Source organism: Lutjanus erythropterus, chromosome 10 (genome assembly GCF_056507025.1).
Source record: "Lutjanus erythropterus isolate fLutEry1 chromosome 10, fLutEry1.hap2, whole genome shotgun sequence".
NCBI lineage: Eukaryota > Metazoa > Chordata > Actinopteri > Lutjaniformes > Lutjanidae > Lutjanus > Lutjanus erythropterus.
The window spans coordinates 12,563,652-12,575,030 of record NC_139326.1 but is presented as its reverse complement, the minus strand read 5'-3'; the positions used below and the strand labels follow the sequence as shown (position 1 = coordinate 12,575,030).

The window sequence follows — 11,379 nt, the reverse complement described above, 5'->3', positions numbered from 1 at the left end:
CAATAAGAGATAAAAGCTACATTTAAAAACAAACTACGTTTTTATGTGTTTTTACATTCTTTGTCTTAAGTCCTTAAATTGACTTTGCAGTTGCATTTTATTTAGTTGAATTTTAAAAACCCTTCAGGTAATTATAGTTCAACAGCAAAGTCACCAGAACTTCAGCTAATGACAGAATTTAACAGAATTTTGTTTAGACTGTATTATATTGAGGCAAAGTTCTTGTTTCTTTAACATTTAATATTTGAGAACTTTTACTTTAGATGAAAAAGGAGTTTTGTAACAGATAAATATGTCTATCAGCGAAGTATCTATTTGAAACCAAAACTCAAGCGTTTCATGTTGACATTTTTTTTCATACAGTACTAAACTGATTTTGACATGAGAAGTGCCTCCTGTCATCCTCTGAGCCAGTCACGATGGGGCGTTCAATGGCACTCGGTCAACAGACAACCTGTGTGTTTTTCTCCCCCAACTTGGGTGGTGGTGTTTGGACTCGGCACACACACCTCCCCAAGTTTTTAATCCACTGTTCTGAGGCTGAGCTCTGTCCCAGGGCTGCCCAGCTCCTTGGGCAACACGCTGAGAGCGGATTACAGCAGCAAATTAGTCTGAGGGAGACCCAACGCATCCGTGCCGAGGTGATGCTGTGGTGTGAAAATCAAACAGACCCCTGTCCCAAAACCCAAGGAAGCCAAAGTCAAACTGAGGGTTTGGTTTACCCTGCTGCTGAAAGCTTCTCAGGCTCCTGTCATGACACAGCCAGACAGTCTGTGACAATTTATAAAACACAAAAACACAATGAATCTTCAGCAAATAGTTTCACTATAATTAAAAAAAAAAAAAAAAAAAATCTTTCTGGGGAAATGAGCTCCTGAAAAAAGTGAAAGTCAGTCAGTTTTTAATCTTTCTAAAGATGCTTTTGGACATTAATTGCACTTAAAATATAATTTTGTAACAAAACCTTTGACCATCCATCCAAACTTCTGCCATGAATTAAAAAGAAAATAAACCAAACATATATTTATATTTCATGCAACTTTTGATTTCTGATTAATAATGTCAGGATGGTAGAAGTCACATGACTAAAAAGCAATCTAAAGAAAACTAAACGTAAAACCTGTTAGACCACACAAAAAAATGTGCTTCTTTTCAGAACCTTTAACCTCTTAAGTTGAACTTTTGCACTAACAAATAAAATTTAAATAAAAGAAGAAATTTTCCTTTTTTTTAAAAAAAAAAAAAATATATATATATAAAATGCACAATCATTTATTTCCTTTCAGACCTTTAACCTTTTCAATTTTAACTTTTGCACTAATAAGTACAATTTTAATAAAATATTTCCCTAATAAAATGCACAATCATTTGTTTCTTTCCAAACCTTTAACATGCTTAGTTTTAACTTATTTAACTAACACATTAGGTTTAAATAAAAGAAATGTTTCCATTTTTTCAAAATAAAATGTAAAATGATATGTTTCTTAACAGAACTTTAACCTGCATAACTTTAGCTTTCGCACTAATGAATACAATTTAAAATAAAATAAGAAATTTCCCAATTTTTTCCACAATTAAAATGCACAATCATTCGTTTCTTTTCAGACCTTTAACCTGATTAATGTTAACTTTTACACTAATAAATACATTTTAAATAAAAGGATAAATGTTCAAGAAATATGCATGCTCATGAGATAAAATAAGTGAAAAAGGATGAACAGAGGAAGAAAAGAAACATGAAACAATAAAAGAAAATAAAACCTGATGCTTCCAATGCTCATTAATTCTTTATTATTCATCAACATGAGAATCAGTACAAACGAATTCTGTCTTTATTGGCTTGTAATGGCATCCTTTATCAAAAGGATAAAGGGCTTGGAAAAGGTCACGGTTTGTTAAACAAAATTAAAATGATACATTCCTGAAGAATTATGCAAATTATAATCCCCAAAACGCCAACAAAAGGTGGCAACAAAAGCTCACCAGTGGAGCGACAATAAACCTTCCCTGCGAGGTTTTCAGCAGGAAAAGTGCGAATAAAGAGAGAAGCTGTGGAGCTGGGCCTGCCTGGGAAATATTAGTTTCACTCCAACAACTTAGAAAAAATGTCCCAGCTTGTAAAATACTTAATTATCACTCTTTATTTTTTGCTTGGCCTCCTTCTCCTGCAGGCCTGCAATGAAACCAAATCTGCCAAAAAAAGAGAAAAAGATGTGAGTGTTTGGGTTTTTTTCTGCTTCAGTTCATCAGTTAAAGGAGCCAAAATGAGCGCTTTTTGGAGAATTAAAAGTTCATTAAAAGGGAAATTGGAGTCAAATTAAGGTGACAGGAAAAGACTGAGGCCCCGAAACAGAAAGCCCACAACATACATGAACCAAGACCTGAAAGAAACATGAAAAAGATGATCATGTGCTGAAAATAATGAATCGAATGAGCAACAAAAACGCAGATTATATCCGGTAAAAGAGGATCAGAAGTGCAAGGAGCGTCCAGCAACAGATGTCCAGGCACAATTCTCGGGTTGGGTTTGAAATTTCACAAGAATTGCGTTTGGACAATCAGCAGCTAGAGCTCAAAAAGACAAATCAAATCACCTTTAAAGCAGACATGGAAGCAAAAGCAGCAAAATGCAACACTTAAAGCAAGATTAAGGTATTATTATTATTTTTTTTTTAAAAAAGGCCTGTTTACAAGTGAATCTCCTCCATCACGATCCACGTTGAAACTGAAGTGAACAGCAGCGTGTTCATACTCAAACACTGACTAACACACCAGAGGCCACATCAGCCATATTATCCAATTACAGCCGCTAATTAGCAGCTCTCCAATTTATCTGAAATAATCCCCCAAAAAAACAGCAGTCGAGAAAAAGAAAACTTCCATTCATAAATATCACACAGACACAGACAATAACTTTGAGTTCATCTGGAGGAGAAGAAGAGGAAAATCCCGGGAATCAAAGCAGTTTTTTTGACCAAAAACTCCTCTCCGCCATATCTGCACCTGTTAAGACGCATCTCTCTCCTCCATCCATTCATCCTTCCCACCTTCCTTCCTTCCTCCCTCTTGTAGTTTCCCCCCGCAAAAAAAAAGCTCCAAAAAAAAAAAGACGCAACTACCATCTAGCATTTCACCTTTTTTCCCCGAAACCTGCACAAAAAAAAAAAAAAGAAAAAAGAAGAAGCAGACCGACGGGAAATGTGTTGCAGGTTGATGCACCTGCTCCTCCTCCGGCTGTACTTCCAGAAGCGGTGTAAAGGGCTACTCCAGCGGCCGGTGATGGAGGGAGGGAGGCGGGCATGGGAGGATGGATGCTCCCCAGGATGGTCGCAGGGAGGACGGGGGTGCGAGAGGACGGTAAACCCGCCGCAACAACCACCACCGCCGCCGCTCCGGTTTCATCTGTCGCTCCCGGTCCTCTCCTCCTCCTCCTCCACCACCACCACCTCCTCCTCCCCTCCTACTGGCCGGTTTGTGGGGGCTTTTTCTGGGGCTCCTCCAACAATAAGCCCCGGTGGTGCGTCCGTGTCACCGAGAGAGAGCTCGGGAGTGGGGCCGCTCCGCTCATGGTACTGAGATTTGAATAAACACACACATTCACACACACCGCGGGGGTGATGATAAATGCCCATTGTCCCCCCGGAGGAGGAGAAGAAGAAGAAGGAGAAGAGAGAGAAGAAGAAGTAATGGATCTGCACTGAGAGAGAGAGAGAGAGAGAGAGAGAGAGAGAGAGAGAGAGAGAGAGAGAGAGAGAGAGAGCATCAAACCTCTTAAAGACACAACGCTCCCATTTTCCCTTTTTTCCTCTTTTCTCTCTTTCGCTTTTTCTTCACTTCCAGTTACAATCCAAACACTGTTAACCCTCCTACATAAACACTGTATTGTAACACACTGAGGACTTCAGATGACGTTTCCCTTTTAGCCGCTGCTGCTGTAGAGACAGTCCCTCTCTGTCAGAGGCTTCCCTCACTGATGATGTGATGCTAGGAAAACAACACTAACAAGAACAACAATAAACAAACAAACAAACAAAAAAATGCATAAAGTTCATTTCAGTTCAGGCAAACGAAATCGACTTTAAAATTGTTTTTCAAATACACTTTTACTGCAAGATTTTCGTTCATTTACTTATTACTTAAAGTAGTCTCCCTTAATAAAGTTGATTCAGTCTCAAAAGACTCTATTTCGTTTTAACACGTGTGCTATTAGCTCAAATTTAAATTTGACAAATGTTACGACTTTACAGCTACCATGGAGTCAAAGTCCTCAAAGTGCAAATGAATGTATAGTTTCAATGTCGACTTCACAGGCAGATGAAGATCATGTGGTATGATCAAAAGCTCCAGAATGGCTGGACCTTGAGGTGAGATTGTTTTGTCAACGAAAAAAACCAAAAGACATATATATATTATTATATTATACATTTTAAGTTAAATTAAATTGTTCGCATGCAAATGTAAATTGTAAACTGTACATATAGGTAGAGCATATATAGCAAAAAATCTTATTAGATCAAAAATATTAATTATTATCCTTAAAAGATTTAATTCTTATCATTTACATAATCATTATATCTCTTAAATATTAAGAATCTAAGTATCTGATTAATCTTTATTAATCTTTGATCTGTTTTAATTAGAAAGAAAGAAAGTCAACTGATGTCAGTTATCAAAATTGAGTACAGCAAAACAGACTGAATGTAATCAATAAATTTTTTATTTTATTTTATTTTTTTTATTTGTCATTAAAAGACAAGGTTTCACAATTTATCATGTTTTATAACTTCAAGGAAACATAAAAAGCTATAATAATTACAACTCCATTCAGAATCAGAATCAGCTTGGTCAGCCTATGAATAAACGGTTGTAAGTCTTTTTGAGTTTTTATCGTAACAGCTTTTTTTGCTTTTCATGTGCCATTTCATGACATTGAGTCTGTGCTGACTTATGCATGTACTTTAATGTGCAAATGACAGAAAACAACTCAGGTAAGCAAAGTCATGTAACCAAAAGTCAGTGTTAAATTTAGTACATAAGTAATTTATATAATGTTCTTAAGTTACGTGAATTTATTTTAAGCCAAACCACAATCTTTTCCTTTGATGCCTAAACCTAACCAGAGCTCTGAAGCTGATGTAATGTGTATTTTTCTTTTTTAATCAAGCTGGGCTAGCAGTTTCCCCCTGCTTATAGTCTTTTTGCTAAGCTAGGCTAACCATTTCCTGAACCTCATGCTTATGCTGCCTGAACACACAGAGATGAAACTGATATTATCTGAAACATCTGAACAGGATGCAGAACAACAAAATGTCTTTAAATTTCCTTCACATGATGACAAATGACACAAAATATATACTGTTACCAAAAGACTCTTTTGGCAAAATATATAGGTTTGATCTCTCTGAACTTTTCTGTCACCAAATATAAACAGAAATGTGGCAAAGGCAGAAACATTATCAGCCCAGTGATGAGGTGAATGTAGGGTCAAAGCCAATATTTATTGATTTCCCCCATTAAATCAATACTGATCACAAAGAGGTCAATACAAATAAGACAGAAAGATGTTTGTACGTTGTGACAACTGAGATCAAGAACACGTCTCAGGAAAATGTCCTTAACATTATATTTATTCAGTCTATTACAGTTTTCACAACCTTCATGCTATTCTTCTTCTTTTTTACATTAACATGGATTTCTATACAGAGATTCTGTCTCGCTCTGTTGCTCTCAGGCTTATTTTCTGCATAAATTGGAAACAATTTAGAGAATATGCATGGAGAACGTGGAGGGGGAAACCACAGTTCAGTCACTTCTGGCTTTCAGGACTACAAACTGTCACACTCTGTTAAGAAGGAAGTTACACCATCTGTTCAGTCCTAAGTCACGAAGGAGGGCTGCACAAAACTGAGACCTGAGCTGAACCTGCAGATCCTGAGCAACTTATTCAAGAATCAGAAACTAATATTTGGAAATCTGAGCCCACCTACCATTTTGAACTATTTTGTATAGGATGACAACTGATCATTAGTTTAGTCTGTAGATTATTTTCACCATCAATCAACTGATTGTTGATTTTGAGAATAGTGAGAAATGCCGTTACATTTCAGACACCAACAGTGACGCACACATTACAATATTTATATAAATCTTCACATTCATGAAGATGGAATTATGGGGTTTGCATGAAAGATGAAAACTGATTATCAAAACAATTACCATGTCAATTAATCAACTAATCATTTCAGCTGTACTTGTATAAAGTGTTGGCTTTTTTGATTTATAATAAAACATCATACACCGTATTTTGGAAGCTCTTAATGTGTTGCAAATACCTGCAAAAACGTTTTGCAAAGTAAAAGGCCACCAGAAAAATGTAGTAATATAAAAAAAGAAAATAAAAAATCAATATTATAAATATTGTGGAGTAGATGTAGAAAGTGATATTAAAAGAAAAGACTCAAGTAAAATACAAGTACCTCAGATTTTACAAGAACAGTACTTGTGTACATGTATACTTAGTTATATTCCACCACTGGCCAGTGGTGTAACTTCAGACGTGAAGATCAGCAAAGTTGAACTGAACACCAAAGCATTTGGAAATAACCAGGAGTACGGAGGTGTGAAAGAAGGCCGAGTTTGAATTCTTCTGTCAAGCTGTTTTTTTCTGTTTTCCAATACTTTCATCACTCTTTGCTTGAACAACAAAGAGAAAACACCATGAATTATTTTGAGAATGGAAAAAAGTGAAAGTGTGTGCCGTCATCCCTATTCATATGATTTATCACATCACGCCCCGCTCTATAGAATCAGACTTTTTGTCACAGCAAATTTTGCCTTTTGATATGGCTGAATTATGTTGTTGTATGATGTTGTTTATTTTAATCAGACAGAAACTTTGAGCTGAGCTGGCAGAAATATAATTCTTACTGAAATACTGAATAATTTTGTGCCTAAAACTGGGAAAAACAGCTTTATCACCAGACAAGGATGTTGGTACTGAACACTGAAAATCTTTTTTTTTAACATTCAATGCCAACATTTGTCTTTTTTCTTTCTTTCTGCCTCCCTGTTTCAAGTAGATAAACCATATTCCAGAAGAGGGAAACACTACTACAACATGCATGTGGTCACAGTTTAAAAAGAAAAAGCATGCTTCCTTTCCGCTGCTCTACATTAACGTACAGCATTGTCCTTAGAGATGCTGTGCTATGTGAAAGCTAAAATATATCTAATCTCAGGATGGTCTGAATGTTGTACATAGGGCATCAGAAGACCATTATTCTTGTATAAACATTTGCCATTTTGGTCCTGAAACAGTAAAAAAAAGTACATCTTGAAATGACTGCTATCTGTGCTGGCTTCTAAGACCTACACCGTGGCTCCCAGGATGATAATCCAGCATGTGAATCTTTACTGTTGCACTCCTTGTGAGGCGCTCTGTACAAAACCATCAGCTCAAAGCCAAATGTAAACAGTTAGACAAGGGGTTAAAGGATAAATTACCCAGCAGGCTTTGCCTTCAGGGCGACGGTGGACCCTGTCTTCCCCTCTCATCAGACATGCCAGTGGATTCCCTGTGCCCTGCTCTGCTCTGTACGGTGAGTTAACATTTCCGTTGCTGGGAACATCTTTGCACGTTGGATGCTCATTTGCCTCTTAAAGGGCCCCGCTGCTGCCTTTTCATGGCCCTGTAAGAATAATTTAGTGCGGGAGGCCCAAGATCACTGGAGATTATGGCTATGAAAGGGGAAAAGGACGCGTTATTAATGCTTGCTCATCGGAAAGAGACGAATGAGAAAAGGATCCCCAACGGGCCTGGATTCACTGTAACACACGGCTCTGCCATGGGAAACCAGGACGCCTTCAGTCTATTCTGTGATGCCGCTCGAGGAGAAAAAAAAAAACAGAAGCCTCCTCATGAAAAAAGAAACAGTAATGATAATGAAAGAGACACTACAGGTCCCTACTGGAACATTACAGTAATACACCAGGAGATAAAATACATTAAGGTCACTATAAATTACTATTCAGTCCCTACAGAAACATTACAGGAACATCAGGAGAGCTACCTTAAGACTGGTGGGAAAAAAATAACATGAGGCACAGTGACGTCACTATTCTGGACCAAAGAAACACTATGAGGTGTTGTCTTAAATTATTATAAATATCATGTTATCATATGAAATAAAAATGCAATTAAAGGACAAATGCACCAAATTTCACCCATATTTTTCCTGTGTGTGCTTGCCAAAGGTAACAATTGTAGGCATAATATGCAATAAAAATAACATACACTGAGCTTGCAAGAGAGTTACTATTAAAGATTACTATTATATGCATGCACTTCGGCAATTTAGTCTTGCACTTCTATAAAGCTGAAGGACTTTTAAGGAGAAAATGGTCAAAATCAAATCAGCCAGTCAGCCAAAGCTGAAATATCGAACTTCTAGTCTGTATTGAGGGTGAAACTCCATCCCGCCTGGGAGAGCTCTCACTTTTTAGTCAAAATTTAAACTCTGTAATAGAAATTTGGAGTCTATGAGCACAACAGAGCAGTAGAAGTAGTTTGCTTTGTGGTTCAGTGAGGGCACTCTTCAGCTTGACCTATTGACAGTTAACAAAGCTAATAAATAAAATTGATGAGGACACTAGCGAGCAAAACAGTGCTGATTGGATAATCAAGACACTGAAGCATTTGAGAAGAGTGTGGAAGAACATTTGGTTCTACACAGTAGATCGCAAAATTACCTACAAAGACCGAATTATTTGTTTGCCCCAATTGTTCAACCTTGAGTTTTTGAAAAAGTTCTTTTTCCTGGTAAAAACCCAAATCAAATGCCACACCTCCAGTTTGTAACACAGGATGATTTGTGCTTTAAATCAATTCCTCATCAACATCTAGCAGTAAACTTACACCTTACAGCTAATCCACTTCACTCTGCCCTTCCAAGTGTGTAGAATAACCCATCATGGCAACAAAACTTGCAAAAAGTGTGAAAGGCCCTTTCTAGCACCGGTGTTTGGTTTGTCCGTTCTGGACTTCTGTAAAAATGCTCCACACCCCACAGTTTATCTATCATTATCAATGATATAGGAAGCAACTAATAAAACAGGATCCGAGTTGGAGTTTTAGTCAAACTGACTTCAGCACAATGAAATCTGAATAAGAAAATGCAACAACAAGGACCCCCAAATAACCAAATAAAAGTTCAGTATTGTTGAACAGCATGGCACTACTTTACAGTGGAATTTTTTGGAAGTTTCAGCTGAAAATTTAAATGTCACAGGAATGCTAATTTTTGACAAGCGATGGAAAAACACTGAAAGCATCTGTTCAGGACTGGTAGCAGATTTTGATGTCAGCAAACTAAAATTCATCACTTAACAGAGGAAATGGAGAAACATGTGGTCTGGTCTGGACTGGTCCCACTTTCCATGGGATGTCTACCGGTGAATCAACCTCATTTTGGGAACTGTTGATGTCTGCAGTAATACTACGCTTCAGACTCTTCAGATCCAGGATGAGTCGCTTGTCTTGTGTTGTACGTCGACACTTCTGACACTACATGCCTCTGCAGCAGGTTGGTGGTGCCACATGTTGTCAAGATAATAGGGATGGTAACTGTGGTCAGCAACTAAACCAGAAACCAAACAGCCATCCGTGTAACATCGTCCATTGTTTGTGCTTGTGTTGTCTTGAAGATGATGTCATGGCAGTTTCACGTGGCGTCACTATGACGATCAGCTAAGAATCCTGCCTGTGTTGGGGGTACTATCTGCAATGGACAACAAAATCAAGAAAAAAAAAAATCTGGTACCAAAAGTGAGTTGAGCGGAGCAGAACTGAGCTGCAGCGTGCAATGCAAACATGGCTTAAATGTGCCACAAAAACAAAAATATGAGCTAGTATTTGTATTTGATTCAGTGTTAATATAACCAGACAAACAGTCTACAGCCCTGTGAGGCTGTACTCAGACAGTGGTGCTCTGACGTAAAGGCTAATGTCAGCATGCTAACATGCTTATAATTACAATGCTAACATGCTGATGTTTAGCATCTGTTTAATAATGTTTACTCATGTTTAATAATGTTTAATTTAGTGTGCTAAAATGCCGACATCCTCTCAGGACCATGAACATTTGAACCATATTTGATGGTAAATCTATCCAACCTCACAGGGTTTGACAACTTTTGACTCAACAAAATCAAGAAAGCCACTTGACTAGGACTTAAACACCAGTGACTTGTGACATTACTTGGACTTGAGCCTTTTGAAATACTTGATACCTCCCTCCACGCCTGATGATTAACAAATATGTTATTTAAAAATATAGAATCCAATTTATAGATCCAATTTGTTTGAACCAATTGGAACAAATGTTGAGCTCCAGTTGGAAAAAAATGATCCCAAAGATTTTGTTTGTGTACAAAAACTATGAGGTTGTGAACAAAAAACAAATTACAGTATACAAAATGTGCAGGTAGAAAAGTACTGAATAAGATGCGACAATTTCCAATTTTGAGATTTCATGTTGCACAAAGAACGAAATTGACTTGTTCTGAACTCAAGTGGAAAGACTTGGGACTTACTTGTGACTTGGAAAACAATAATTTGGTCCACCCTCTGAAATTTCATGAGCGCGCTGCGTGGTACATCATCTGGAGACCATGAACATCTGCAAAAATTTACTGCCAATCCATCTGGTAGATGTTGAGTTATTTGATGCAAAGACACAAATGTCAACCTGATGATGGAACTGGAGGAAAAGTCAGAGGATCATCAAAGTCAGGAGGATCCAGTGAGTGGGGACAATTAATTTCATAGCAATTCATCTTATAGTAGATATCTCAGTCTGAATCAACATGGTGGACATTACCATCCACAGAATCACACCAGCAGCGTCTATATGATCTATTAATGTAGCTCTTGTTAATTAGCCTTCCCAGTATGAGTGGAGTCAGTGGGTTTGTTTTGTGTTTCTGCACAGTTAGCTCATATGTGGGAAGACCCCCCACCAGGCCACTGTTGGACCAACTTTTCCTGGCCACAGAACATAGGGGGAGGATGGGGCTCCCGTCCCTGAATAAATTTAGGGTCTCCTCTAAAGACCCAGGTGTCCGGCCCCGCTGCCGACCTCTGACCCCTGCAGATGAAAAGTTATTGAAGCCGCTGGTGAAGCCTCCTAAAGCTGACCAGCGAGCAGCGGCTGGGAAAGTGGCCTGATGGAGGCGAAGGGTGGCTCAACGGGGTCACAGCAGAGAAAGACGGGGGGTTTTAGGAGGGTGAGGGGTGTTCAGTGTGTGTGTGGGGGTGTCATGGAGTGAAGAAGTTTCCTTTGAGCCCCCCCACCTCCTCCTCCTCATGTCCACAAGTGTGTC

At 38.2% G+C, this 11,379-nt stretch overlaps 1 long non-coding RNA gene across 1 annotated transcript; it reads right to left on the bottom strand.

The window, feature by feature from the left end:
- Positions 1-1,768: 1,768 nt before the first annotated feature.
- On the bottom strand, positions 1,769-4,016 carry LOC146320107 (uncharacterized). Its single transcript, XR_014771497.1, has 2 exons — positions 3,194-4,016; positions 1,769-2,190 (listed from the first exon to the last, which is right to left on the bottom strand). It is a non-coding gene; the product is annotated as an uncharacterized LOC146320107 (long non-coding RNA).
- Positions 4,017-11,379: the final 7,363 nt, after the last annotated feature.